This window comes from Chiloscyllium plagiosum, chromosome 5 (assembly GCF_004010195.1).
Source record: "Chiloscyllium plagiosum isolate BGI_BamShark_2017 chromosome 5, ASM401019v2, whole genome shotgun sequence".
Lineage (NCBI taxonomy): Eukaryota > Metazoa > Chordata > Chondrichthyes > Orectolobiformes > Hemiscylliidae > Chiloscyllium > Chiloscyllium plagiosum.
Genome location: NC_057714.1, coordinates 3,385,588 through 3,412,500, shown reverse-complemented (window position 1 = coordinate 3,412,500; position 26,913 = coordinate 3,385,588). Strand labels below are relative to the sequence as shown.

General features: G+C 41.3%; 1 protein-coding gene and 1 long non-coding RNA gene across 2 annotated transcripts in view; both read left to right on the top strand.

The window, feature by feature from the left end:
• Window positions 1-1,081, top strand: part of azi2 (5-azacytidine induced 2) — a 76,121-nt gene extending 75,040 nt beyond the window's left edge. Inside the window, exon 10 of the transcript XR_006311634.1 lies at window positions 1,069-1,081. The gene's annotated coding sequence lies outside the window, so the exon portion shown is untranslated. The remainder of the gene's footprint in view (window positions 1-1,068) is intronic.
• A 13,733-nt stretch (window positions 1,082-14,814) lies between these two features.
• The window catches only part of LOC122549669, a 46,238-nt gene continuing 34,139 nt past the window's right edge, over window positions 14,815-26,913 (top strand). Inside the window, exons 1-2 of the long non-coding RNA XR_006311633.1 lie at window positions 14,815-14,896; window positions 20,628-20,764. This is a non-coding gene — a long non-coding RNA (uncharacterized LOC122549669). The remainder of the gene's footprint in view (window positions 14,897-20,627; window positions 20,765-26,913) is intronic.

Genomic DNA, 26,913 nt, shown 5'->3' with positions numbered 1-26,913 from the left:
GTGGAAGGAGGTTGGGTGATTGTCAGGTAGTATATAAGAAACAGACAAGTAGTGCAAGAGTCCTGAGGTCCCACTCACTATTCTGTTTTCCATTTTGAAAGCTGATGACAGCACTGGTACCCTGAAGGGAGTGGCAACACAAGCAGCTTGGCTGCGCAGGAGGAGAGGAAGAAGAGTTGAGGAGCAGTATTGACTGCAGCTTTATTAATTTGAACAGGTAGGTGTTACTTTGACTATCAAAGTGATTTCAAGATGGTATGTTATCTCCATGGTACCAGGGTCAAAAAAAAGTAGGAGGATGAGGTAGATGAATGGGTGACTGGAAAAATAATGCATGGGGGGGGGGCTTTAAATTCCTGAGAGACTGGGATGGCTATTTGGAAGATGACAACAGTGCAACTGCATAGGTTTGCACCTGGGAAGAGGAGGGATTGAGTTCCTTCAGGAGCGTTTTGCTTGTGATGTTGGGAGGACTACAAATTTACTAAACCAGGATATTGGCAATGCGAGGGACTGTTGTTCCTGTATTGTGTTCTGGAGAATTTCTCACAGCAATATGTGTCCAGTCCAGCAAGAAAGGCTGCACTGTTTGGACCTAGCTTTTGGAAATGAGGTGAGTCACGTAGATTAATTGTCAGTAGAGCATTTCAGAAATCAAACTGCTTGCATCAGAAGGTCTGGGATGATGGTGGAGAATGAAAATGATCAATCCAGAGCAAGAAAAATTCATTAGCAGAGAGATAACTTTATTGAGCAAGAACAGAGCTGGACCGAATAGTCTGGAATGAAAGGATAATGGGGTGAACTGTCACTGAACAATAGGCTCCCTTTAAAGAGGAGATGTTTCAGATATAATAATGGTATATTGCTTAAAATGGAAAGGTAGGACAAACAACTCTAGAGCTCCCTTGATGACAAAATAGAATTCAATAAACAAGATAAAAACATGCTTATGATTGGTGAAAGTATAAAGTACAATTGCGAATTGAGAAATATTGAAGATTTAGAGGGGAGGTGAAAACATACATTAGAGAAGCAAAGATGAATTATGAGAAAAAAAACTTGAAGCCAATATTAAAGGATATATTATTGACCAGACTAAGTCCCTTCACAATATATTAAGGTAGCCTACAACCTATTTTATTTTTATTTTAAAGGTAAGTATAACACATTGCGTTCCAAATGCAATTGGATTGGTCAAACTACTCGACTTTAAGAAAAACATACTTTATTGTTACACTACAATTAAAATGCAGAGAAAATAAAAATAAAAAAACGAATTGGCTTTACTGTAGCTATCAAAATCCATAACTATATATATTAACTATTACTAATTAGCTGTTCCAATGTAGTAACATCCCATAAACATACCCTTGGCAATGGCAAATTCAGTAAAATAGGTTGTCTCACATGTAATTCTAGCAGCAGGAAGAGAACCCCAACTTTTAGCTGTAACAGAAGAATAAGAGCTTCCACATCCAACTTCAAGACCCTAGCAATTGCTGAAAGCTAAGACTAAAAATCATGTTTCTGAGCTTGACCCCACCCATTCAGGCTGCCTCTACTGTTCCAACTTAATAAAAAAAACACCCAAGGTCTCACAAGCTATTTACTTTATTGGTTTTGAGCAGATTGCTCAGCACCTCTCTTCATATAAATAAAAACGGGTCAAAATTCACCTCATATTTTATTGTCACAGATATCCCAAAATCTTCTACAGTTACACAAATAGAAAAAAGGATGGTAAGAGAAGAAGCTGATCAGGAACCAAAAAGGGGATTTACTTATGGAGGCATTAGGTGCAGAAGAGATATTAAATGAATACTTTGCATCTGACTTTATCAAGCAGATAAATGTGACCCAGGTTGTGGTGATATGCGAGAAAACTCTATGTCACCAGGTGGATTCAAAATGGATAAGGAAGAAGTGTTAGATGTACTATGGTGCTTAAATTTGACAAGATACAAGTACCAGATGAGTTGCATCCAAGGATACTGGAGGAGTGAGAGTGGAAATTTCAGGAGCACTGGCCATGATCTTTCAGTCTTCTTTAAAATAAGGAGACGTTCCAGTGGACTGGAGAATTGCAAATGCCACATCCTTGTATATAAAAGGTTGTAAGGATCAGCCTAGCAATACAGATCAGTCAGCCTAACTTCAATGAAGCAATTCTTCAGAATAGAATTAATAGTCATATGGCAAAAGGTGGATTGGTTAGAAAAACCAAGATGAATTTTTAAAGGAGAAGTCATGTTTTTTAAATAGGTAATGGAAAGTATAATACGGTATATGAGGTTGTTGTGGTAAACATGGATTTTCAGAAAGGCATTCGATACTGTGCCACACAACAGACAGAAAAGAAAAGTTATAGATCTTGGAATAAAAGGAACAATAGCAACATGAATATGAATTATCTGAGTGACAGGAAACAGACAGTAATGGTCGATGAATACTTTTCAGTCCTGGAAGAAGGTTTGTAGTCGAGCTTCCAAGGGGAGAGTAATGGGATCTTTGGTTTTCCTGATATATATTAATGATCTAGATCTTGCTGTGCAGGGAACAATTTCAAAATTTTCCAAAAATACAAAACTCAGAGGCTTTGTAAACTGTGAGGAGGACAGTGTAGAACTTCAAAAGGACGTAAGACAAGTTGGTGGACGGGTAAATATAGTTCAGTGCAGAGAAGCATGAGGTTATGCATTTTGGAAGAAAGAACATGGACTGACAATATAAAATAATGGTATAATTGTAAAAGAGAGTGTAGGAGTAATGGACCTGGGTATTAATGAGCACTGATCATTCACTTAATGGTAAGGTCCTAGGGACAAAGAGACCTTGGAGTGCAGGTTCATAGCTCCTTGAAAGTGGAGTCACAGGTAGATAGGATAGTGAAGAAGGTGTTTGGTATGCTTTCCTTTATTGGTCAGAGTATTGAGTACAGGAGTGTGCTCTTCCAGCACCACTAATCCAGAATCTGGTTTCCAGCATATGCAGTCATTGTTTTTACCTACAGGAGTTGGGAGGTCATGTTGCGGCTGTACAGGATATTGGTTAAGCCACGGTTGGAATATTGTGTGCAATTCTGGTCTCCTTCCTATCGGAAAGATGTTGTGAAACTTGAAAGGGTTCAGAAAAGAGGGGAAAGATATAAAAGAGACCTAAGGGGCAACCTTTTCACTCAGAGGGTGGTACGTGTATGGAATGAGCTGCCAGAGGAAGTGGTGGAGGCTGGTACAATTACAACATTTAAGAGGCATTTGGATGGGTATATGAATAGGAAGGGTTTTGAGGGATATAGACCGGGTGCTGGCAGGTGGGACTAGATTCGGTTGGGATATCTGGTCGGCATGGACGGGTTGGACCGAAGGGTTTGTTTCCGTGCTGTACCTCTCTATGACTCTATGACAGGTACAGAAGGGCAGTTAATAAAGCATATAGCGTCCTTAGCTTAATTAATTAGGGGTGTGAGTACAAGAGCATGGAGGTGATGCTGAACTTGTAGAAAACACTTCTCAAATTATTGTGTAGCATTATGGGCATTGCATTGTAGGAAGAACCTCAATGTATTGAAGTGAATACGAAAGAGATTTACAAGAATGGTTCCAGGATTGAGAAACTTTTGTTCTGTAGGAATATTGGAGAGATTGGGACTGTTCTCCTGGGAAAGAAGGCATCTAAGAGGAGATTTGATGAAAATCTTCAAAATTGTAAGGGAGCTGGATACAGTAGATGAGAAATATTTTCTGCTCGTAAAAAATTAGGGGGCACAGATTTAACATGATTTGCGAAAGAACCAAATGTAATGTGAGGAGAAAATGGTTTCGAGCAATGAGTGGTCCAGGTCTGGCCTAATATTGGAGACAAGTTCCCCTGAGTCACACAGAAGGACATTGGGTAGTCATTTGAAAAGAGATAATATGCAAAGGTTATGAAGAAAAGGCAGCAGAATGGCACTAATGATGCTCATTTTGAGAACTGGTTCAACATTGGGACTAAATAACCTCCTCCTGTGCTGTAACAGCGCTGTGGAATCTGTTACTTCTGTTATTCTCCTACTCAACTAACAGAAGCTGGGAAGAGTTTCATGTTTGATATTTTTTGATCTTTGGCCTCTGAAAAGAAAGAATGGGTTATGATTTAATGTGTGTGTTTTGGATCAGTGACTTCACAGTTTAAAATATTCAAAACACTTAGGCACAGAGTTCATTTTTATGGACTAGTTATTGAAGATACATATCAAAACTGTATGAGCAAGATTGTAGAAAATTAGAGCTCTCTGTATGAATAAACTAATTATTACACATTCTAGTATCTGAAGGAAACTCTTGCTTGTAGTAGTTGGAATAAAGAATCACAGTGCCAAACTGAATATATCAGAGCCAAGGTCATCGAGGAGATGTGGGGGTGCAAGAAGAATTGAATTTTTATGTTTCTTAATTAGTCATCTTTACTGTGGTAAGTGACAGATTGGAAATTTTACATGTTCAGTGTCATACGGAATTTTATTTTTTTTTATTATTAGTGTGTGGAAGTATTCGCTTTAACCTGAATGTTGCAGACTATCTTTTGTGAACTGCAATTGAATTCACGTTCACTAAGTGCCGAGAGAGTAACAACCATGTTGGGTGTCTGCTACCTGCTGGGAAAACTGTCTAGTTCCAATTGCACAATCATGTTTCTGGAAGGATAGGAGCTAAAATATACGAATGTTATCAGACGATATTAATAATGTTTGATGCTCCCTCAGACACAAATTTGTTATTGTTTCAGCATCTACTCACAGATCTAATTGCTGACCTTTTGGAAGAGTAAGTATAGATTTTACTCCTGGCAGGTGTTCTGGGCAGTCAGGTGTCATTATGGGTTAGGATCACAATTTCAGTAAAACCCTAAGTGAAGCTGTTGTTGCTCAAATCCTGCTGGCAAAACCACATAAGATTAGAGAATTTTCACATTCATGTTAAAGCATTGAGGGACAACATCAAAATCAGTACATAAACAACACTGGTTTAAAGAAACTAGGTGTTCCATGGCTTGTCTTTGGGACAAATGGTTGATTCTTCAAAACTCATTCTTGTGTATTGGTGAGGCAGGCAAGGCTATTTGTTGTTTATTCAATTCCTTCTGAAGATGGTAGTGGTAAGTACCTTTTTAAACCACAGCCATCCATAATGCAGTGTCATCACAATCTTTATTGCCTTGCACTGAAATTATTGAATATGTGTTTTCGGTCATTGGTGCTGAGCGTAAGGGAAGTACAGAATGCAATCTGTAAATCTTACCTCTAGCCTTTAGTTCATTGGCATAGCATGTTTTAATCAAGTTGAACAAAACAAAAAGCTATTTGACTGAGAAGAATTTGTTTTATTACTTCTGAGTTATCTCGTGTTTTGAACATTTTTAAAGCTAACATAATTGTGTTTCACTTGGAAAGTTGTGATTCCTAATAGAACAGCCTTAATCATGCTGTTAGCTGATTTCTGAAAATTAATGGAAATCATATTGCAGCCAAAAATTTATCATGACAACTGAATAGAACTGACTCAGGGGAATCCAGTCATCAAGCTCTATAATGGAACCAAACTTAATCTACATATATAAGGAAGTCAGAGGTTTGGTTTACATAATAATTTACTTACTTGTAGTAATGCTTCACAGTCTTTTCTTGTACTGAAATTTAACATTTTAAAGCTTGTAAAGAACTTGATTGTTAAAAGATTCAAAATCTCATCATATACAGCATCACCATAATTTTTATTGTCTTGAACTGAAATTGAGTAACAATAATCAACCTTTTTAACTTGGATATCAAAATCAGATAATATTCCACAATGTAAGGCCACTTTTAGAATACTGCGTACAATTCTGGTTGCCCTTCTACAGGAACAATGTTGTTAAATGTGAGAGGGTTCTGAAACGATTTGACCACGCCTAATTGCCCATAGTGTCACAGGGATTTGCAGGCTAGGTGAATTAACCAGGGGAAATGCAAGGTTACAGGGATGGGGTGGATCTGAGTGGGACGCTCTTTGGAGGGTCAGCGTGGACTCAATAGGCCAAATGGCCTGTTCCAGACTGTAGGAATTCTATGACACTATAAATAGACAACAGACCTTTACTGCTTCCAACTTTAGATGATGGGAAATATGCTTATTTTGTTCTTGAGTTTTCAGTAGGTTAACAAATGGATCATTTTTTTCACAGCCTGGAAAAGATGTTGAAAATCTCCACAGTTAACCCCATTGGACATATTCCTGCTCAAATAAACCATCAACCACTTGCTTTCCCCAAATAAGACCAGAACAGTTTGCAAGTTATTATTCCATTGGCACAATTAGTAATCTCACTGCTTACCAGATTACTTGGTGTGTGAAAATCTGAAATAATTCATACATGTGAGGAAACAGTGGAGAGTAGCTGACATTGAATTTTAGATTTGAATGGCTGGACACCAACTGCTTTTAGACTGAACTGAGTAGAGTGAACTTTCAACTTTGGCCTCCAATTAAGCAGGAAAGCGTGGCATATGAAATGAGCGTTTATTTGCCTTTTTTCTACAGTGACCTAATTAACATTCTCTGAATGTTGAATGTACAGGCAAGAGGAGGAGCAGGAACCAATTTTCACATCTTGTCTTCAGCTGACCTAAAACCAGTTTTTGGGAAGGAGCAAAAAGCTTTGACGGGTTCCTTGGCAATAAGGCCTGAAACAGAAGATGGGTACCTCCTGCTACTCTGCTCTTTTTTGTGAATGGTGTCAGAATGTTGATTTGTTGGTCCAAAAATTGTTTTCAAAGATCAATGTACTGCTGTAGTCTTTAAGCTTTTTAGTGGTAGAGCAAATATTGTAAAATGGAAATCTTAATCTTCTTCCTCTGTGTGACAACAAGGATGTTGCCAGGATTGGAGGGTTTGAACTATAGGGAGAGGCTGAATAGGCTGGGGCTACTTTCCCTGCAGTATTGGAGCCTGAGGGGTCACCTTATAGAGGTTTATAAAATCATGAGGGTCATGGATAGGCTAAGTAGACAAGGTATTTTCCCTGGAGCAGGGGGAGTCCAGAGCTAGAAGGCATAAGTTTAAGATGAGAGGGGAAAAATTTAAAAGGGACCTAAGGGGCAACTTTTTCAAGCAGTGGGTGGTACAAGTATGTAATGAGCTGCCAGAGGAAGTGGTGGAGGGCTGATACAGTATTTAAAAGGCACCTGGATGGGTACATGAATAGAAAGGGTTTAGAGGGATATGGGCTAAGTGCTGGCAAATGGGACTAGTTTAATTTAGGATATCTGGTCGGCATGGATGTGTGGATCGAAGGGTCTGTTTCCATGCTGTACATCTTTATGACCATAACAGTCTGGAAATGCAAAGGTAAAGGAGGAAAACATCCAAGTCCTGGGAACAAAATAAGCAAATTGTAAGCAAAGAACAATACTGCACAGGAATAGGCCTTCCAGCCCGTCAAGCCTACGCCAATTCTTACTTCTTATTTAGACCTGATACTTATTGCCTATACATGGTTTTTATCCCTTTGTTTGCCTCCTATTCATGTATTTATCAAAATACACCTGAAACACTGCTAATGTGCCTTTTTACACTACCTCCACTGGCAGTACAATCCAGGCACCCACCACCCTCTGTGTGGAAAATTTTCTCTACAATTCTCCCCCCCCTCCCCGTCACCTTGAACCTGTTTCTTCTTATAGTTGGGAAAAGCCTCTGACCCTATCTATGCCTCTCATATATTTATAGATCTCTATCAGGTCACCTTTCAGCCTCTGTCTTTCGGGTGAAAACAAACAGAATTTGTCCAACCTCTCCTCATATCTGAACCCTCCAGGAGAAAGTGAGGTCTGCAGATGCTGGAGATCAGAGCTGAAAATGTGTTGCTGGAAAAGTGCAGCAGGTCAGGCAGCATCCAGGGAACAGGAGAATCGATGTTTCCTGAAGAAGGGCTTATGCCCGAAACGTCGATTCTCCTGTTCCCTGGATGCTGCCTGACCTGCTGCGCTTTTCCAGCGACACATTTTCAGCTCTGAACCCTCCAGACCAGGCAACATCCTCATAAACCTCTGAACCCTCTCCAAAGCATCCATGTCCTTCTGGTCGTGTAGCAGTCATAACTGCATGCAATATTCCAAATGGGACCTAACTAAAGTTTTATACAGTTGGAACGTTTATATTCAATGCCCCAACCAATAAAGGCAAGCATACTGTATGCCTTTGTAGTGATTTTAATGAGGTCAGCCAGATGGACCTCAGAGTATGAGTTCCCTGATTGGGGCTGTTACTCGGTTTCAATCAGGGAGCCCTGGCTGACAGATATAAACAGGATTGTCAGAGGTTCTGTTCTCTCTGAAAACTGGGTTTGAGGGAGCTGGATCAGTGTTAGGACTTTCCACATAAAAATTAAGCATGACTTGGTGATGGGGTATCAGACTTTGTGGATTTGTTTCAGAGGCAACAAGAGTGGAATTAATTATATAATTTTGCAAAAGCTGAAGCCCACATGACTTCAAACAGGCGGCGAGTGGAATATATGAGTTGCAGGGTGTTCTGATGGGAGTGGACACCTTCACCAGGCCGACTGAGCTAGGGAACACCACTTGAGTAAAGTCAATTGCATAGCCTCACTCAGGACATTTCCTGAAGTGAGGGACTCTAGGTCAGCCCACAGCAAAACCCAAAACAAAGCCAAGTCATGGCCAAGTGGTTAACCTTTTCTTCAGGATCCAGGTCAGCAAGCCATTGTAGTTGCTGCCAGCATGCAGACTCGAAGCAGCAAGAATCCCACTAGACCTAAATTAAGTAAGAGAACTCATAGACCATTATCTAGGATAATGCACACCGTGGAAAATCAACTTACATCTGGTTTAGAACACTTAAATTGCTGAGCCACATCCAAATCAGAACCAATTGAAACAAACATCTAGGTAAATGGTCACATGGTTCTGTTGGAGGTTGAAAGTGGCGCAGCCGTTTCAGTGATTGCAGAACCAATTAACAAACTTTGCTCTGGACTCCAACCTTTAAGTTTGCATAAGACCTTGGCTAGACTGAGAACCTATACTGGGGACCCTTTCCAGATTAAGGGTACAACTTCAGTTCCGGTCTCGTATGAGAAGCAGCTGGTTCAGTTACCACTCATTGTACTGAAAGGCTTGGGCTGGAGCTTGATGAGGTGAAATTGTTTGAGAAAGATTCACTTGGATTGGCTCAACATTTTTGGAAGTTGGATGTCTGAGTGAAATCCTAATTAAATACCTGGAAGTCTTTCAGGAAGATTTAGGGACTATCATTCGTTTGGCCAAACTGGTCCTCACCCTTAACAATTTCTCCTTCGAATACTCCCACTTCCTCCAGACCAAAGGGCACCCGTATGGGCCCCAGCTATGCCTGTCTCTTTGTTGGCTACATAGAACACCCGAGTTCCAAACTTCCAGCTCAGCACTGTCCCCATGACTTGTCCGGACTTGTCCTACCTGCCTATCTCCTTTTCCACCTATCCACTCCACCCTCTCGTCCCTGACCTATCACCTTCATCCCCTCCCCCACTCACCCATTGTACTCTATGCTACTCTCTCCCCACCCCCACCCTCCTCTAGCTTATCTCTCCACGCTTCAGGCTCACTGCCTTTGTTCCTGATGAAGGGCTTTTGCCTGATTTCGAAGCTCCTTGGATGCTGCCTGAACTGCTGTGCTCTTCCAGCACCACTAATCCAGAATCTGGTTTCCAACATCTGCAGTCATTGTTTTTACCTACGTAGAACAGTTGATCTTCCATAATTACACTGGCACCACTCCCCACCTCTTCCTCCGCTACATTGATGACTGCATTGGCGTCACCTCGTGCTCCCGCGAGGAGGTGGAGCAATTCATCAACTCCACCAACACATTTCACCCTGACCTTAAATTTACCCGGACCATCTCTGACACCTCTCTCCCCTTCCTGGACCTCTCCATATCCATTAATGACAACCGACTTGACACTGACATTTTTACAAACCCACCGACTCCCACAGCTACCTGGATTACACCTCTTCCCACTATACCTCCTGCAAAAATGCCATCCCGTATTCCCAATTCCTCCGCCTCAGCCATATCTGCTCCCAGGAGGACCAGTTCCACCACAGAACACACCAGATGGCCTCCCTTCCCACATGGTTAAAGATGCCGTCCAACACATCTCGTTCACATCCTGCACCTCCGCCCTCAGACCCCACCCCTCCAATCGTAACAAGGACAGAATGCCCCTGGTGCTCACCTTCCACCCTACCAACCTTCGCATAAACCAAATAATTCACCGGCATTTCTGCCACCTCCAAACGGACCCCACCACCAGGGATATATTTCCCTCCCCACTGCTTTCCGCCTTCCACAAAGACCGTTCCCTCCATGACTACCAGGTCAGGTCCATGTCCCCCCCCATGTCCACCCTCCCATCCTGGCACCTTCCACTGCCACCGCAGGAACTATAAAACCTGCGCCCATACCTCCTCCCTCACCTCTATCCAAGGCCCTAAAAGAGCCTTCCACATGCATAAAAGTTTTACCTGCACATCCACTAATATCATTTATTGTATCCATTGCTCCTGATGGGGTCTCCTCTACATTGGGGAGACTGGACGCCTCCTAGCAGAGCGCTTTAGGGAACATCTCTGGGACACCCGCACCAATCAACCACACTGCCCCGTGGCCCAACATTTCAACTCCCCCTCCCACTCTGCCCAAGACATGGAGGTCCTGGGCCCTCCTTCACCGCCACTCCCTCGCCACCCGACGCCTGGAGGAAGAACGCCTCATCTTCCGCCTCGGAACACTTCAACCCCAGGGCATCAATGTGGACTTCAACAGTTTCCTCATTTCCCCTTCCCCCAACTCAGTTCCAAACTTCCAGCTCAGCACTGTCCCCATGACTTGTCCTACCTGCCTATCTTCTTTTCCACCTATCCACTCCACCCTCCCCTCCCTGACCTATCACCTTCATCCCCTCCCCCACTCACCTTGGGGGGCTGAAATGGTTTATTAGGTATCTGCCTGTATTCCTGATGAAGGGCTTTTGCCCGAAACGTTGATTTTATTGCTCCTCGGATGCTGCCTGAACTGCTGTGCTTTTCCAGCACCACTCTAATCTAGACTCTGGTATCCAGCATCTGCAGTCATTGTTTTTACCCAAACTACCAAAGGAGCCAAGGTCACCTTGCAGGCTGACCAGGAAGCAATTCCCTGATTCGGTAAGGCCCGCCCAGTGCCGTTTGCCTTGTAGGCAAAAGTAGAGACAGAAATCAGGAGGCTGGACAGCAAAGGAATCATCAAACCAAAGTGGGCGGCACGGTGGCACAGTGGTTAGCACTGCTGCCTCACAGCGCCTGAGACCCGGGTTCAATTCCCGACTCAGGCGGCTGACTGTGTGGAGTTTGCACATTCTCCCCGTGTCTGCGTAGGTTTCCTCCGGGTGCTCCGGTTTCCTCCCACAGTCCAAAGATGTGCCGGTCAGGTGAATTGGCCATGCTAAATTGCCCGTAGTGTTAGGTTAAAGGGGTAAATGTAGGGGTATGGGTGGGTTGCGCTTCGGCGGGTCGGTGTGGACTTGTTGGGCCGAAGGGCCTGTTTCCACACTGTAAGTAATCTAATCTAAAAAAAAACCAGTCCAGTTTGTGGAATGGGCAGCACCAGTCATACCAACTGTGAAACCCAGTGGATGGATTTGCCTTTGTGGGGCTTTTCAACAAATGCTAAACCACTTTTTGCAACTGGATAAACACCCAATCCCTCACATAGAGGATTTATACATAAACTGGCAGGGGCCTGTCCTTCACGAAGCTGGACAGAGCCAAGCCTAATTGTATTGGCAATTCGATGAGGATTTCCAGAAGTATGCTATAATTAATAATCCTAAGGGTTTGTACCAATACACAAGACTGCCATATGGAGTATGGTGAACCTGTGCAGTTCTTCAGTGGATGATGGAGAACATTTTACAAGGTCACCATTTATCTAGATGACGTGCTAATAAGAGACAAGATGAATAAGGAGCACCTAGTGAACTTGGACATAGTCCTTAGATGTTTCTTCTTCCTTGGGTGTATGCCTTAGAATGCAAAATGGTGTATTTTAGGCACCTCGAGCGACTTACTTGGGCTACAGAGTCAACACGACTGGGTTACGTCCATTGGAAGATGAAGTGAGGGTGATCAAAGGTGCCCCAGCTCCCACGTCTGTATTGAAACTTAGGTTTTCCTTAGGTTGGTGAACTATTACGGAAAGTTCAGACATAACCTTGCCTCCATCCTGGCATCTTTGCCATCAAAAAGAAAGGCTCAGTTTTGGACATGGTTGTGTAGCCAAGTCATTGCTTTCAAGCAAGTGAAAAAAACAGCTCTCATCCTCTAAGGTGTTGACACCATGATCCCAAGTAAGATCTGATACTGACATGCGATGATGTCCTATCTGGCATCAGGCTAGTGTTAGCTTATCAGTACACCAATGGAGAGGAATGTCCAATCGCCAATGCATTCAGGACTTTGGCTAATGCAGAAAGTAAATACGCCCAGGTAGAGAAGGAAGATTTGGCGGTCATATTTGGAGTCAGGAAGTTCCACCAATACCTTTACAGGCATAAATCTATAATAATAATGGACCACAAACCCCTGCTAGGTCTACTTAAAGAGAACAAGGCAGTGCCACACATAGTTTCAGGCCAAATTCAGCAGTGGGCTCTAATATTAAAGGCGTATAACTACAAGTTGGAACACTGTCTGGGAGGCCAAGTAGCAAATGCAGATGCATTGAGCTGCCTCCTGCTGGCAGATACACCCCCGGTGGTACCACCACTGGAAGAGTCTGTGATGGTTTTACATTGCCTGGACATGCTTCCAGTCACAGCTGACAATATCAGACTTTGGATGCAGAAAGATCCAGTCTTGACAAAACTGAAACAGCCGGTGGTGATGGGGGAAAACAGCCAGTTGTTTGAGCCATAGCAACCAGAACTGAAGCCTTTTTGGCCCCGGAGAGACTAAACCACAGTAGAGGAAGGCATATTACTATAGGGAGCAAGAGTGACTGCCCTGAACAAAGGTCGCTGCCAGACACTGACTGAACTCCGTCAGAGTCATCCAGGGGTCTCCAAAACAAAGGTGTTGGTGAGAAGTTATGTCTGATGGCCAGGATTGGATGCAGACATAGCAGCATTGGTGGCGCAGTGCCCAGAGTGGCAACGAGGAGAAACATTACCGCTAGCAGCTCCCCCATATTTGTGGTAATGCCCAGGTAAACCCGAGACTCGGTTTCACATTGACTATGCAGGTCCTTTCAAGGGCTTACCATTCCCGGTCATTGTGGATGTCAGGATGTACATAGAGTTCATTCCTTATTAGAACATTTTGTCATGTTATTCCCCCTTTGATCACATAAATTTCAAGCATGGCTGTGTCAGTGGTGGAGTCTACATCTCAGGCCCTGCTCAGAATTTGAGGGCTGTATCAGTTTTAAGAGAATTTTTCTCACAAACTCCCATGGTATACATGAACTGGTTACCTCATGTACACCTGCCCTGGGGAACACAAAACAGATAAAGACCTTTTTGTGGACCATGGCAGCTCCGTGTAATCACCAAGGGGAACCACCAAGAAACGAAGCTTTAGGTGATCATCACATTTCAAAAAATAAAGCAAGGTTACACTGAAGTCATCCTATGAACTATATTAGTGCTGTCAATTTGGTATTCAATAGCATATAAGCAGATGAACAGCAGGCAAAGCTCCTACAATATTGTCTGTTCAATCTCCTTGCCACTGTTCACTGTCTTAATCCCCTATTTGCTCTACGTGGACACCTTGTTGGATGATCTAGAATAGTGGCCAGACTGTATTATAGTGTGGCCCCTGAATTAGCTGTGCATCTAAATTCAGCCTTAACATACTAATGCTGTGTTCTGCAATGATGCTGATAGATTCATCCAACTCAACAAGAGAAGGACTGCAGACTGTACAAAGGGGACACACTGAATAATAGTAATTACCTGAGTGTGTAAAACAAAAATAGCAAATGACCTTCAATATGCAAAGGAAGGAAATGGGTGACATGTATCCATAGGTAAAAATGTCTAATGTGGTGAAGTTGAAAGAGACACAGTAGTACCAATGATCCATAGTTGATTTTAACCTGCCGTCAGCATAAAACCAACATTGCAGATGGGCTGTCAATCATAGAAAACAATCCAATTCTATAATGGGCAGGTTTAGAATTAGAAAACAGGCCCTTTGGCCCAAAAAGTCCACACCAACCCTCCAAAGAGTAACCCGCCCAGACCCATTCCCCGATCCTATTTTTGCCCCTGACTAATGCACCTAACCTACACATCCCTATGGGCAATTCAGCATGGCCAATTGATCTAGCCTGCATATCTTTGGACTGTGGGAGGAAACCCATGCAGACACAAGGAGAATGTGCAAATTCCACACAGACAGTCACCCGAGGCTGGAATCGAACCCAGGTTCCTAGCGCTATGAGGCAGCAGTGCTAATCACTGAGCCACCATGCCACCCCTAGTGACCTACAAGCCAAGTTTCATGCCCAATGACATCAAAAACCGACCTTAACAATTCCAACTGATATAGAGCAGGAATCAATAAAGCCAGTAGACAGTTGAACTACTTAGCCAAAGCAGTAGCTACCAATCAGGAAGTTGTGATCAAACTGTAGTTCTCTAGTCAGACCACATCTTGAGTTCTGTGCTCACTTAGGTCACTGAAACACAGAGAGACATTCACGTATTTGGGGCCATACAGAGTAGAATCACAAGCCTCGTCCCTAGCAAACGTGGACAGTGAGGAAAGACTGGAGAAATGGGGGCTATTCATTCATGAAAAGAGGCTCTGACAGGTGATCTTAAAGAGGTATGTAAAACTGCAAACTATAAATCCACAATTTATTTTAATTTGAGTTGGGAGAACAAATCAATAGGTTACAGTTCAAATTAAAGGTCAAATTAGGACTAATATCTAAACATTTTAAGAATAAAGAATTTACAATACAGAAGTGAACTTCTAGATAGAGCTGTAGCATAGACCTCCAGGAAGTATTTACAGCCAAATGGATTGAAATGAGGTGATAGAGGCAGCTTGAGGGTCTTTCTTGATGGATGAACTAAAATGAGTTTGCTCATTGTACTTATCGTGTAACGGAAGGAGAAAGAAATGGACTAGTGAAAGTACTGATCCTTGGACTAGACATCAGGTATCCATAGTATGCCAAGCAGTTCTGTATCTGGTGTGTACAGGATCATGCAAACAGAGGGAGTGATGGATTGATCTCAAACAGAGCTGATAAATATATTTTAATAGAGGACAATGGTCTTTCAAATTGATGGAGCTCTGCTTTGTGGAATGCAAAACAAATATTAAATATAAACAGAGCATTGTAGTTTAGCATATTAGTCACATATGGAAATTGTTAAAGTGCAGTCTTTACTCATTGTTAAGCTGTCCAATAGTTGTATTTGTTTCTCATCTTAGTTAGTCAGATTTAAATTACAGTGATAATAATGAAGCAGCATTTCCTGATTTTGCTCCAGTATAATTTTAATAAGATCAGATCAGATATGGTTTGGACAGAATAGAAAGAGAGCAGATACTTTCAGGCAAACTTGTCTCAGAACTGTGGGACCCATGAAGGAAATATCATGCCAATGATATGTTAGCCCATTGCCGATAACAATAAACCTCTGAAATGCTTCCACATTTTTTATATTCTTCCTTAAATAAGGAGACAAATACTGTGCACAGTACTCCAGCTGTGATATCATTAATGCCTAGTATAATTAGTGCATAACCTCCCTACTTTTGTACTCCATTACCCTCGCAATAAAGAGTAACATTTCAGTATCTTTCCTAATCACTTGCTGAACCTGCATTCTAAAGTTATATTATTTATGCACTAGGACATCTAGATCCCTTGTCTCATTGCTATTTTCTCTGGCCCTTGGCCACCAACACTGTTGTCATTTAATCTCTCCTCTCTTTCAGTCTACCATCGAGCTTTCCTGTTGTTCTTTCTCTAAACTTCTTCCCTTTCACTTGTTTGAAACCTCAAATATCTCTAACTGCTCTCAGTTTTGACAAAGGTCATTGAGCTGCAACTTAAGCTCTGTTTTCCTCAACTCTGGCTGACTTGTTGAGTATTTCCAACATTTTCTGCTGTTGCTCCTGTATAATTTGAATACGGTCAGATCAGATGGTTTAGCCAGAGTGGAATGGGACCTGATACTTTCAGGCAAATCTGTCTCAGTACAATGGGATTCAAGAAGGAAATATTGAGAGTAAAGGGCCACCATGTTCCAATGAAGACAAAGGGCTGGACTATCAAATATTGTGAACCCTGATAGATTAAGAGGAAAAGGGAGGTTTGTGACAGATTCCAAATACTCAAAGCAGCAGAAGCTGGAGATGAATATAATATGTGCAAGAGGGAACTTTAAAAGATTAGGAGGCCAAAAAGGAGACATGAAAGCTTACTGGTAGGTGAAATAATAGAAATTCTTAAGTTGTTTTACAAATACATTAAGATAAAAGGATAAAGGAGTAGGACCCATTAAGGATCAGCAGTAATTTGTGCATTGAGCCAGGGGATGTAGGAGAGTTTTAAATGAATAACTAGTGTGTGGTGCTCACTGGTGAGATGATGGTATAAGTATAGAAATCAGGGAAAAGATCTGTGATACAATTTTTTAAATTAGCATAGACAGGGAGAGGTTTCTGAGTGGGCTGACAGGCTTAAAAGTAGATGAATCTCCATGGCCAGATATCTTGTATCCCAGGTTGTTGAGTGAAAAAAGGGAGAAAATAGTATGGATGACTTGCAAAAATTTTCAATTCCTGTCTGGTGTCAGGAGAGGTGCTGAAGGACAGCCAATGTGGTACCATTATTCAAGAAGGCAACAAGGTATAAACTAGGAAGTTACAGGCCAATCAGTCTAACCTCAGTGGTGGAGAAATTATTGGAAGAATTCCTGAGGAACACAATTAATGTGCATTTGGAGAGGCAGGGATGAATCAGGAAGAGCCAGCATGGTTTTGTTAAGGGGAGGTCATGTCTGACCAGCTTTTTAGATTAAATTAGATTCCCTACAGTATGGAAACAGGCCCTTCGGCCCAACAAGTCCACAACAACACTCGAAGAGTAACCTATCCATACCCATTCCCCTACCCTATATTTACCCCAGACTAATGCACTTAACACTGTGGGCAATTTAGCATGGCCAGTTCACCTGACCTGCACATTTGTCTGAAGTTTTGGAAGTGTTGACCAGGTGTGTATAACAGGAGAGTGCTTTTGATATAGTCTACTTGGACTTCAGCAAAGCTTTTGATAAGGTCCTGCATGGGAGACTTGTAGCTAAGAGCCTGTGGGATCTAAGGAAATTTAGTAAAACTGGATCCATAATTGGCTGAGTGGCAGGAAAGCAGAGCGTGATGGTGGAGGGAGATTTCTCTGACTGGAAGTCTGTGTCCAGTGGAATACCACAGGGATCAGTGTTGGGATCCATGCTATTTGTGGCTTACATAAATGATTTAGACTTTTAATGTAGGAAGGTTGGTCAGTAAGTTCACAGATAATACAAAAATTGCTGGGTGGTAAATAATGAGGAAGATAGTCTTAGATTGCAGGAGGATATGGATGTTCTGGTCAAACTGGGCTGATCAGTGACAAATGGAATTCAATGGGAGAAGTGTGAGGTGATGCAATTGGACAGGACAAACAAGGCAAGGGAATACATGAAGAGCATTAGGATTCTGGGAAGAATTGAGGATCAGAGGGACCTTGATGTGTATGTCGCCTGGAACTTTAAGGTATCAGGCAAGGTGGATAAAGTGGTTAAGAAAGCATATAGTATACTTGCCTTTATTAGCAAAGACACAAAGTTTAAGAGCTGGGGTGGTTATGCTGGAACTGCATAAAATGTTGCTTAGGCCTCAGCTGGATTTTTGTGTGCAGTACTGGAATCCACATTAAAGGAGGGATGTGATTGCACTGGAAAGGGGGCAAAGGAGATTTACCAGGATGTTTTCTGGGCTGGAGACTTTCCGTTATGAAGAGTGATTGGACACACTGGGGTAATTTTTCTTTGGAACAGACGAGGGGACACAATTAAGATGTATAAAATTATGAGGGACATAGATAGGGTAGACAGAAAGAAATATTTCCCTCGGCGGAGGGATCAGTAACACAGATAAAGATTTAAAGTAAGAGGATGTGAGGAAAAGCCTTTCCTCCCAGAGGGTGTTGCGGATCTGGAACTCATTGTTTGTAAGGGTGGTTGACGCAGAAACTCCTACAATATTTAAGAAGTTATTTCGATGTGCATTTGTGATGCCAAGGCATACAAGGCTATGGGCCTGGTGCTGGTAAATGGGATTAGAATATTTAGGTGGTTGTTTTTGATCAGCGTGGCTATGATGGGCTGAAGGACCTTTTCTCTGTGCTGCCGACCTCTATAACTCTAACTTCTATTACTACTATTTTGTTTGATTGATGTTGTTGTTGTCAACTGGCTCTGTATAAGATTCAGGGCACCTTTCTAACTAAAGGGAGTGACAAGAAAAGGTTAACACTTGATGGTGGTTACACCACTTGTTGCAATATTTAGCTCAGAAATGTGTATCTTTTACTATTATGCAATATACAGAAACTATTATTGCTTATTGCTTAACACTTATCTAACCACCAGCAATTGCATCACAATCATTAACCTTCTCATAAATGCCAGTGTGCTTTGGCTTATAGTTGTTCTTAGCTGCCACCTACCTTGTAAGCAGTAAACAGATTAAACAGGAAATGAAATAAAAATGGCTTCTTAAATTTTGCAGTATGAGTTGAAAAAGAATTTCTTTTTTTTTCTGCAGTAACTTCGAGAGAGCAAGTATCTGGTCTCGCTGATGCCTGAAATTTATTTGAATTTTGATTACACAGATTGTGCCCTTTCATTGTTAGAATAAGATTGAAGCTTCAAAAATCACATTTATTTTCCTCTTTGTAATCAGATACATGGACTGCTTTGATATCAGGGTGTTGCTGATCATTAGACTAGATAAAAATATGTTGTAAAGCTGTTTCATTATATAACATATTGGATTATTTACAGTACTGTATAAGATTAGTGATCAGAGTTTTAGCAGCTAATAGCTTCTATACAATATATGTCATTATATAAACACTTCATGTAATCTTCTTCATTTATACAGCATGTTTCATGCAATGAAGCAAATCAAGGTGTTTTTCAGGGGGAACCAAAAGGGAAGTAGGGGGGAAATTGGGGAGTTTGTTGAAATCTAATCATTCAACTGTTGACTTTTGCTTTTACAATTTCAACTGATCACTTCTATTGAAGGATAGACCCAGTGTGAAAAGCAACCTCCCACAGATCTGAAAAACACATCATCTGACTCAATTTATCTCTCATTTTGAAACTTGGCCACATTAGTCAATGCATGGACTTCCATCACTAATACACAAAGTGTTAATTTATGGTTCTTCATAAATATTAAAAGAATGACTAAGAATATTTTCCACACAAATGGCAATGGTAAACATACTGTAATGTCATAAATGTTTCCATTTTAGAAGAGGCCTTCTCTACTTTTGTCAAACAGCAAGTAGTTTCAATAGATTACCCACAAAGAGAATCCTCTAACATGGACACTGTGTAGAAATCCAATTCATAAAATTTCAATTTTCTTTAAAGAGAAGAAGCAGGAACATTGATACTGATTTCCAGTAGAACTCCATGCTTGTCAATGCATGATAATGACAATCTATTGACTGATGAGCCATTAATCAATGAAGTTCTATAGCACAATGGGCAATTTTCTGTTTGGTCATACTGGACAGGAAGATTCCAGGTGTGCGCTAGCTTGGCTGATCATAGCCAAACTATCAGCAGAATCTTACATTTATTCACAGTGCCACTGGACTTTGGAGGAGGGAACCACTACTAGTATTTTATGCCTCTGTCAAGAAAGAAAACTGTGCATAAAATAACAGTAAACTGACAACAGATTAGATTATGAGATGTTTACACTGTATTAAAAGCATTTGGTTAACAGTTAAAAGCAAGAAATATGGACAGCGGGGTGGATCTTGTGGACTCTATGCCTGCTTCATTATTCAATCTCAACTCTACCTTCCATTAACTTCTCCATAGCCATTGATTTCATGAGAGATCAAAAGTTCCTCCATTGTTGCTTCGAACATAATCAGCGTTAGAGCATCCAGAAGCCTCTGGGTTAAAAGTCTAAAGATCCACAATATTTTGAGTGAAGAAAATTCTCCTCATTTCAATCCTAAATAATAAATCTCTTATCCTGAGATGGTGGACCCACCGTGTTCTAGATTTCCCAGCCTGTCAGGAAACATCCTGTCTGTCTTTAGCCCATTGGGCCCTTTCAGTTAGACCCACAAATGAATTGTAGAACGATTACTGTACAGATCAAAGTCATTCATGCCAGCTCCCTGGAAGAATGTCTGTCTTGTCTAATTCCTTCTGAAAGTCATTGTTTGATCGGTTTTGTATCACACTGTCATAATCATGTATGTTTCAATGAGATTTCCTCTCATTCTTCAAACCTCCAGCCTTTCATCATAGTTGAACTGTACCATCCCAGGATCTAATCTAGTGAACATTTCGTACCACAATCAGGGCAAGCATCTCCCGAGTGACCAAAACTGTGCACAGTTTTGTGGCATAGACGAAGGCCTGTACAATTGAGGTAAGACTGTCTGGTTCTTTTACTGCAGCTCCTTACAATAAAAACCATGTCATTTGCCTTTTTAATTGCTAATAACATCACACTTCCTCATGTTATACTCCTTCTGTCACCTTGTTACTTACTCACTGTATCTACATCTCTGTAGCCTCTTTGTGGCCTCCTCACAACTTACAATCATGATTAATATTGTATCTTTAACAAACTTAAATATTTTACTCAGTCTCTTTTTTTAAAAGTAATCGATTAGATTGTAAAATAGCTAGGCCTTAGCACTATGACTATGATCAGTTTGGTCCCCTTATTTAAGAAAAGATATTATTTCATTGGAGCCATTTCAAATAAGATTCACTGGTATGATCCCTGATGTCTTGGATTTTCTTATCAGCGAAGGTTAAACAGGATGGGATTCTAGTCATTGGAGTTTAAAAGCACGAGAGGTAATCTCATTGAAACATATAGGATTCTTAAGGGGCTTGAGAGGGTAAATGCCAAGAGGATGTTTCCCCTCATGGGAAAGTCGAGGACCAGAGGCGTAATCTCAGAATTAAGTGGTGTCTCAGAATTTAAGGCTGAGACAGATCCTTGATCAAAAGGGGAATCAATAGTTATGGAAAAGGGCAGGGATGGTTATAGAACCGGAAAGTATTGGTAAACCATAACCAGTTCATCCACTATCTCTGCAATGCTTTCTTTTAGAACTCTAAGATATAGGACATCACAGTCTGCGATTCAGTTAGATTTTAGACCTTAACTTATGCCAATACATTTTCTCTGCAAATGTTAATTATCTAAATTTCCATACCCTTATTACTCACTTGGTTATCTTCTTCTGGTATATAATTAATGCCTTCTACTATGGAGACCTCACAAAGTATTAGTTCCATGTCTCTCTATATTTTGTTTCTCTTCTCGCTGTCTCTAAGGGATCATTATTTTAGCTACTCTTTTTTTATTTACTTCTAAAAGTTCTTACATTCCTTGCTAGTTTATTCTCAATTATTCTTTTCCTTTCTTATCAAATTTTTGGTTGTCCTTTGCTAACTTCTAAAACTCTCTCAAATCTCAGGCCTAATACTGTTCTTCGCAATATTATAATCCAATACTACCTTTAACTCCGCTTCTAAAGTACACACAGATCTCTCTCACTGAGGCTTTATTTTGAATGGAACATATTTTAGATAAACATTTAGAATCAAGTTTGGAATAGTTTCCCTAAATATTTTCCACTGTTAATTTATTACCATGCCTTTAAATGTATTTGTCCAATCAACATTAGCTGACAATCTTCTATGTAGTTGGATTTGTTCATATTTACAACTCCTATTCTACGAGTGACTTAAGAATGTCACTCAAACTTCATACAAAATTAAACTGTACTGTGATCATTTTTCCTCCAGAGGCCCTTTTAGTATTATATTATTAATTAAACTAAGCTCATTACACAGTAGTTTATCTAAAATATTTTTGTTTCTCTATGGTTTCACAGAGTTGATTCTGGGAAGATCTCATGAAAGCATTACATAAACTCATTTTTGCCAAATTGGTTTTTAGAGTTAAAATAAAGATTATTGCATTGCATTTGTTATAAGCTGCAATTATTTCTTGCTGATCGCTCTGCGCGACAGCACAATTAAATTGGCTTATAAATTATTCTCACCAATATTTTCTGGCCCTTGTTATTCCTAATATCCATCTATACTGGTTCTACTTGCTCATCCTATGAGCCAAGATTCCTTCTCATTACTGTCCTAACGTTATTCCTTATTGTAAAGGCTACTCTTCCTCCTTTTAACTGCCTTTTGATGTTGTTCATTGTGCACACTTGAATATTTCTTTCCTAACTATAAATACTTTGCAGTCAGGTTCCTATAATGATGATGATTAGCCCTAAATCATTTATTTGTGCCAGTAGATTGTATCTTTTATAATGAATGCTTTCAGTTAAAGAGATGGTAGTTTTATATTTTTAGGATTCTTTGCACGGACCTTAGCGTTGACAGGTTCTGTCTCATTCTGCTTGTATTTATGTAAATTGCTACACCTCTATTTTGCCTTAAAATACTTCTTTCAATTTCCAAATTTCCCTTCACTTACCCCCTTTTAATTTAAAGCTCTCTTCATCAGTCCAATTCCATGACTTACAGGACTCAATTGTTGCTCATTTGTATGGTGTCTGCCTGAACAGGGTGTTAAGGTAAATCATGTTTAATATTTTTGTGGGCTTGAGATTGATACCTAGATTGCTTTTTTAAAAGGTCAGTGAAAAGATACATCAGAACTATATTATTGTACAAGGCATTTCTTGGAAACCACATGGTTCCAGATAATTACTAGTGTTGTTTGTTTGAACTCATTTCAGGGAAAACACCTAGCTGTTTGTACTGGGTTTATGATGGTATGGTGGTGGTGTCTGGTTTGGATATTGTTTGGGCTGAGTGTTGAATGTCTGTTGAAGAAGAGCTACCCAGTTGTCCAGACCCCTTTCTGGAAAAAATTCGTCTTTGTGAACCTAATGAAAAACCTGATTGTTCTCTGTCAGAGAGTTCAGGAGAATCCTCGATAGTGTGTTCCCTGAGGAAGATCTCAAACATAACTGCATGTGCTTGGTGGCAGCACTTATACATGTCAGAACGCCAGAACAACAGTCATCTGAACATTCAGCACCCTGTCCTTTTATTTTCCTTCAAGATCTAACCCTCATTGGCCGAAAGTATTTTTTAAGTGAATCTCTGCATTTATATTTTCATATTACAAACTCTGTGTGCCTTGTTAATTAATAGTGGCATTAGCACAACAGAGACTGGCGATCTAAGTTCCAGAAACCAAGATGTGGAAACAGTTTTGATAGCCTAGGTTAGGAGCTTATAGAGATTTTCAGGATACATTTCTTAGAGCAGAGTACTCTGGAGCTAATCAGACATCAGACCACACTAGACCTAGCATTGTGCAATGAAAAAGGATTATATAATCTCACATTAAAGGCATCCTTAGGTAGCAACTACCATAATAAAATTAAATTTACAATCAGTTTGAGGGAGAAGAGTGGATATGAGACTATTTTTTAAAACTTAAAAAAGGGCTGGAAAGCACAGAATTAGCAATATAGGTTGGGCTGACAAGTGGCAAATCATATTTGTGCCACACAATTGCCAAGCAATGACCATATCCAATAAGAAACAACCTAACCACTGCCCCTTGACATTCAATGATGTTACTATCACTGAATCCCCCGCTATCAACATCCTTTGGGTTACGATTGACCAGAAACTCAACTGGACTCACCACATAAACACAGTTACACCCGAAATATTGACTTCACCCCCTGATGCTGCCTGCCTTGCTCTGTTCTTCCTGCCTCCTGCTTGTCTACAATGGATTCCAGCATCTACAGTTGTTTTTTTGTCTCTAACAGTGGCTACAAGAGCAGGTCAAAGGCTAGGAATAGTGTGGCCAGTAAATCACCTCCTGACTCCCCAAAACCTGCCCATTACCTACAAGGCATAAGTCAGGATTGTGATGGAATACTTCTCACTTGCCTGGAATTTTCACACCATCCAGGACAAACCAGCCCACTTGTTCAGCACCTGATCCACAAACATTTACTCCCTCCACCACCGATGTGTAGTAACTGCAATGTGTGCTATTCACCAACGATCCTTAGACAGCACCTTCCAAACACATAACCACTTCTATCTAGAAGCACAAGGGTAACAGAAACATGGGAACACCACCACTTGCAAGCTCCCATCCAAACCACTCACTAGCCTGACTTGGAAATATATCACCATCCCTGGATCAAAATCCTGGAATTATCTCCCTGACGGCCCAGTGAGTGGGCCCAGTGTGGATTCATGTCACTCAGTGAGTGGGCCCAGTGTGGACTCATGTCACTCAGTGAGTGGGCCCAGTGTGGACTCATGGCACTAAGTGAGTGGGCCCAGTGTGGACTCGTGATATTCTGAGCAGGCCCAGCACGGACCTGTGGTAGTGGTGGTGGAGGTGAATTGGTGTTCCTGGCTGTGTCCAGTGCAGATTCATGGAGCCAGTGGTGCAGGTGGGTGTGGGTCCACTATAAGACTCTGCAGCATCAGCAGTGGCTGCATTGGTGAGGTGGGCCTGAAGCAGACTCATGGCGGTAGCAGAGTTGGGTTTGTGCCTGTGCGGTTCCAGCAGCATCGGTGGTGTCTGCACTGGTGAGGTCTAGTGCGGACATGTTGTGGTGAGGGCATCAGTGGAGGCAAGATGGTGCTGAAGAGTGGCAGTTCAGAGTCCAGGGGTGACAGTACCTGGCCACCTGACCTATTGTGGAGCACTTAACAAGAACAGCTTTAAGGTTGAACACATTTTCTTTATTCTTCTGCCTTTAGATTCTATGTTTTGGTTTATTTTTCTATGTTTTAAGATGGTGCCGGAGAGTGGCAACACTTATCACAGTATTTTGTAACAAAATATATGTGACAGTAAATAAGTCCAAACAAATCAAATATTAATAAGGATGAAAATACATCACCATTCCTTCACTGTCGCTGGGTGAAAATCCTGGGATTCCCTCCATAAGGACTTTATGAGTAAACCTACAGCATGTGGATTGCAGCAGTTCAAGAAGGCAGCTCACCACAAGCTTCTCAAGGTCAACCAGGAATGGGTAATAAATACCAGTGCCTGTCAGTGTCACCCACATCCAAAGAGAGAATGAAGAAAACAAATGGTACCTAGTGAATTATTAGAGGTGTAGGAGGACAAGATTGGATCTTGGTGGACTTCATCTTGGCATCTTAAAAGAAGTGGCTAATGAGAGTTGCTGCTCTGGTTTAATTTTCCAAAGCGACCCTGATTCGGGAATGGTGCCATTAGATTGGTGCCATGGATATAATTAATTTATTCAAACAGGGAGAGAACCAGAAAGTAGGAAACTACAGGCCAATTTGTTTAACCCAGGGAAAATGTTCAAAGCTATTAGTGAAGCGATTATAGCAGGGCACATAGATTAGTTCAAAGTATTCCAGGCATAATCAACATGGTTTTGTGAAAGGGAAGTCATGTTGGACCGGTCTGTTGGAGCTTTGTGAGGAGGTAAGATACAGGAATACGGTAGTGGTGTGGGCCCTAGGTGCGATGCTGTTCGAAAAATCAGTGTGGACCTGATGGGCCACATCCTGGAGGGATCCCAACTCTGTAGGGACTCTATGATTCTATATAAATACTCTGGACAAATGAAAAGATATGGTTATCAACTTTACAAATGAAATTTGAAAAGAAAGTTATGAAGAGGACACCACGCAGTTGCAAAAATATATAGGTATGTTATGTGAGTGGTCAAGATGTTCAACAATGGAATATTATGTGGGAAATGGCAAAATTGTCCATTTTTAACAGATAAAACTGAAAAGAAGCATACAATGCAAATGGTGAGAGATTGCAGAACTTGGATACAGCGTGATCTGGATGTCGAAATGCATGGATTACTAAAGGTTAGCATGCAGGTACAGCAAGTAACTGGGAAAGCTATATTGTCAGTGATCATGTAGGAAATTCAGTGCAAAAATAGGAAGATTATGCTTCCGTTATACAGGGCACAGCTGAGGCCATCGGTCACTTTATTTAAGAATGGATATCAATGTGTTGGAAGTAGTTTATAGAAAAGTGTGTAATAACAGTTCTGAACAGGTTGAGTGGGGGGAAAAAAAATCAGTGAATAACAAACAAAAGCCCAGTGAGTTGAAACTTTATTGCTGGAGCAGCACAGCAGGTCAGGCAGCATCCAGGGAACAGGAGATTCGACGTTTCGGGCACAGGCCCTTCTTCAGGAATGAGCACAGAGTGTTCAGCAGGAGAAGATAAAAGGTAGGGAGGAGGGACTTGGAGGAGGGGCGTTGGAAATGTGATAGGTGGAAAGAGGACAAGGTGAGGGTGATAGGTCGGAGTAGGATGGAGGCGGAGAGGACAAGAAGAAGACTGCAGGTCAGGAAGGCGACCTCACTTTCTCCTGTATCCCATTGCAGACGACCTGCCCTCCCCCTGTCTGTATTCCATTGCAGACGCTCTGCCCTCCCACTGTCTGTATCCCATTACCGACGATCTGCCCTCCCCTGTCTGTATCTCATTGCAGACGATCTGACCCTCCCCCTGTCTGTATCCCATTGCAGACG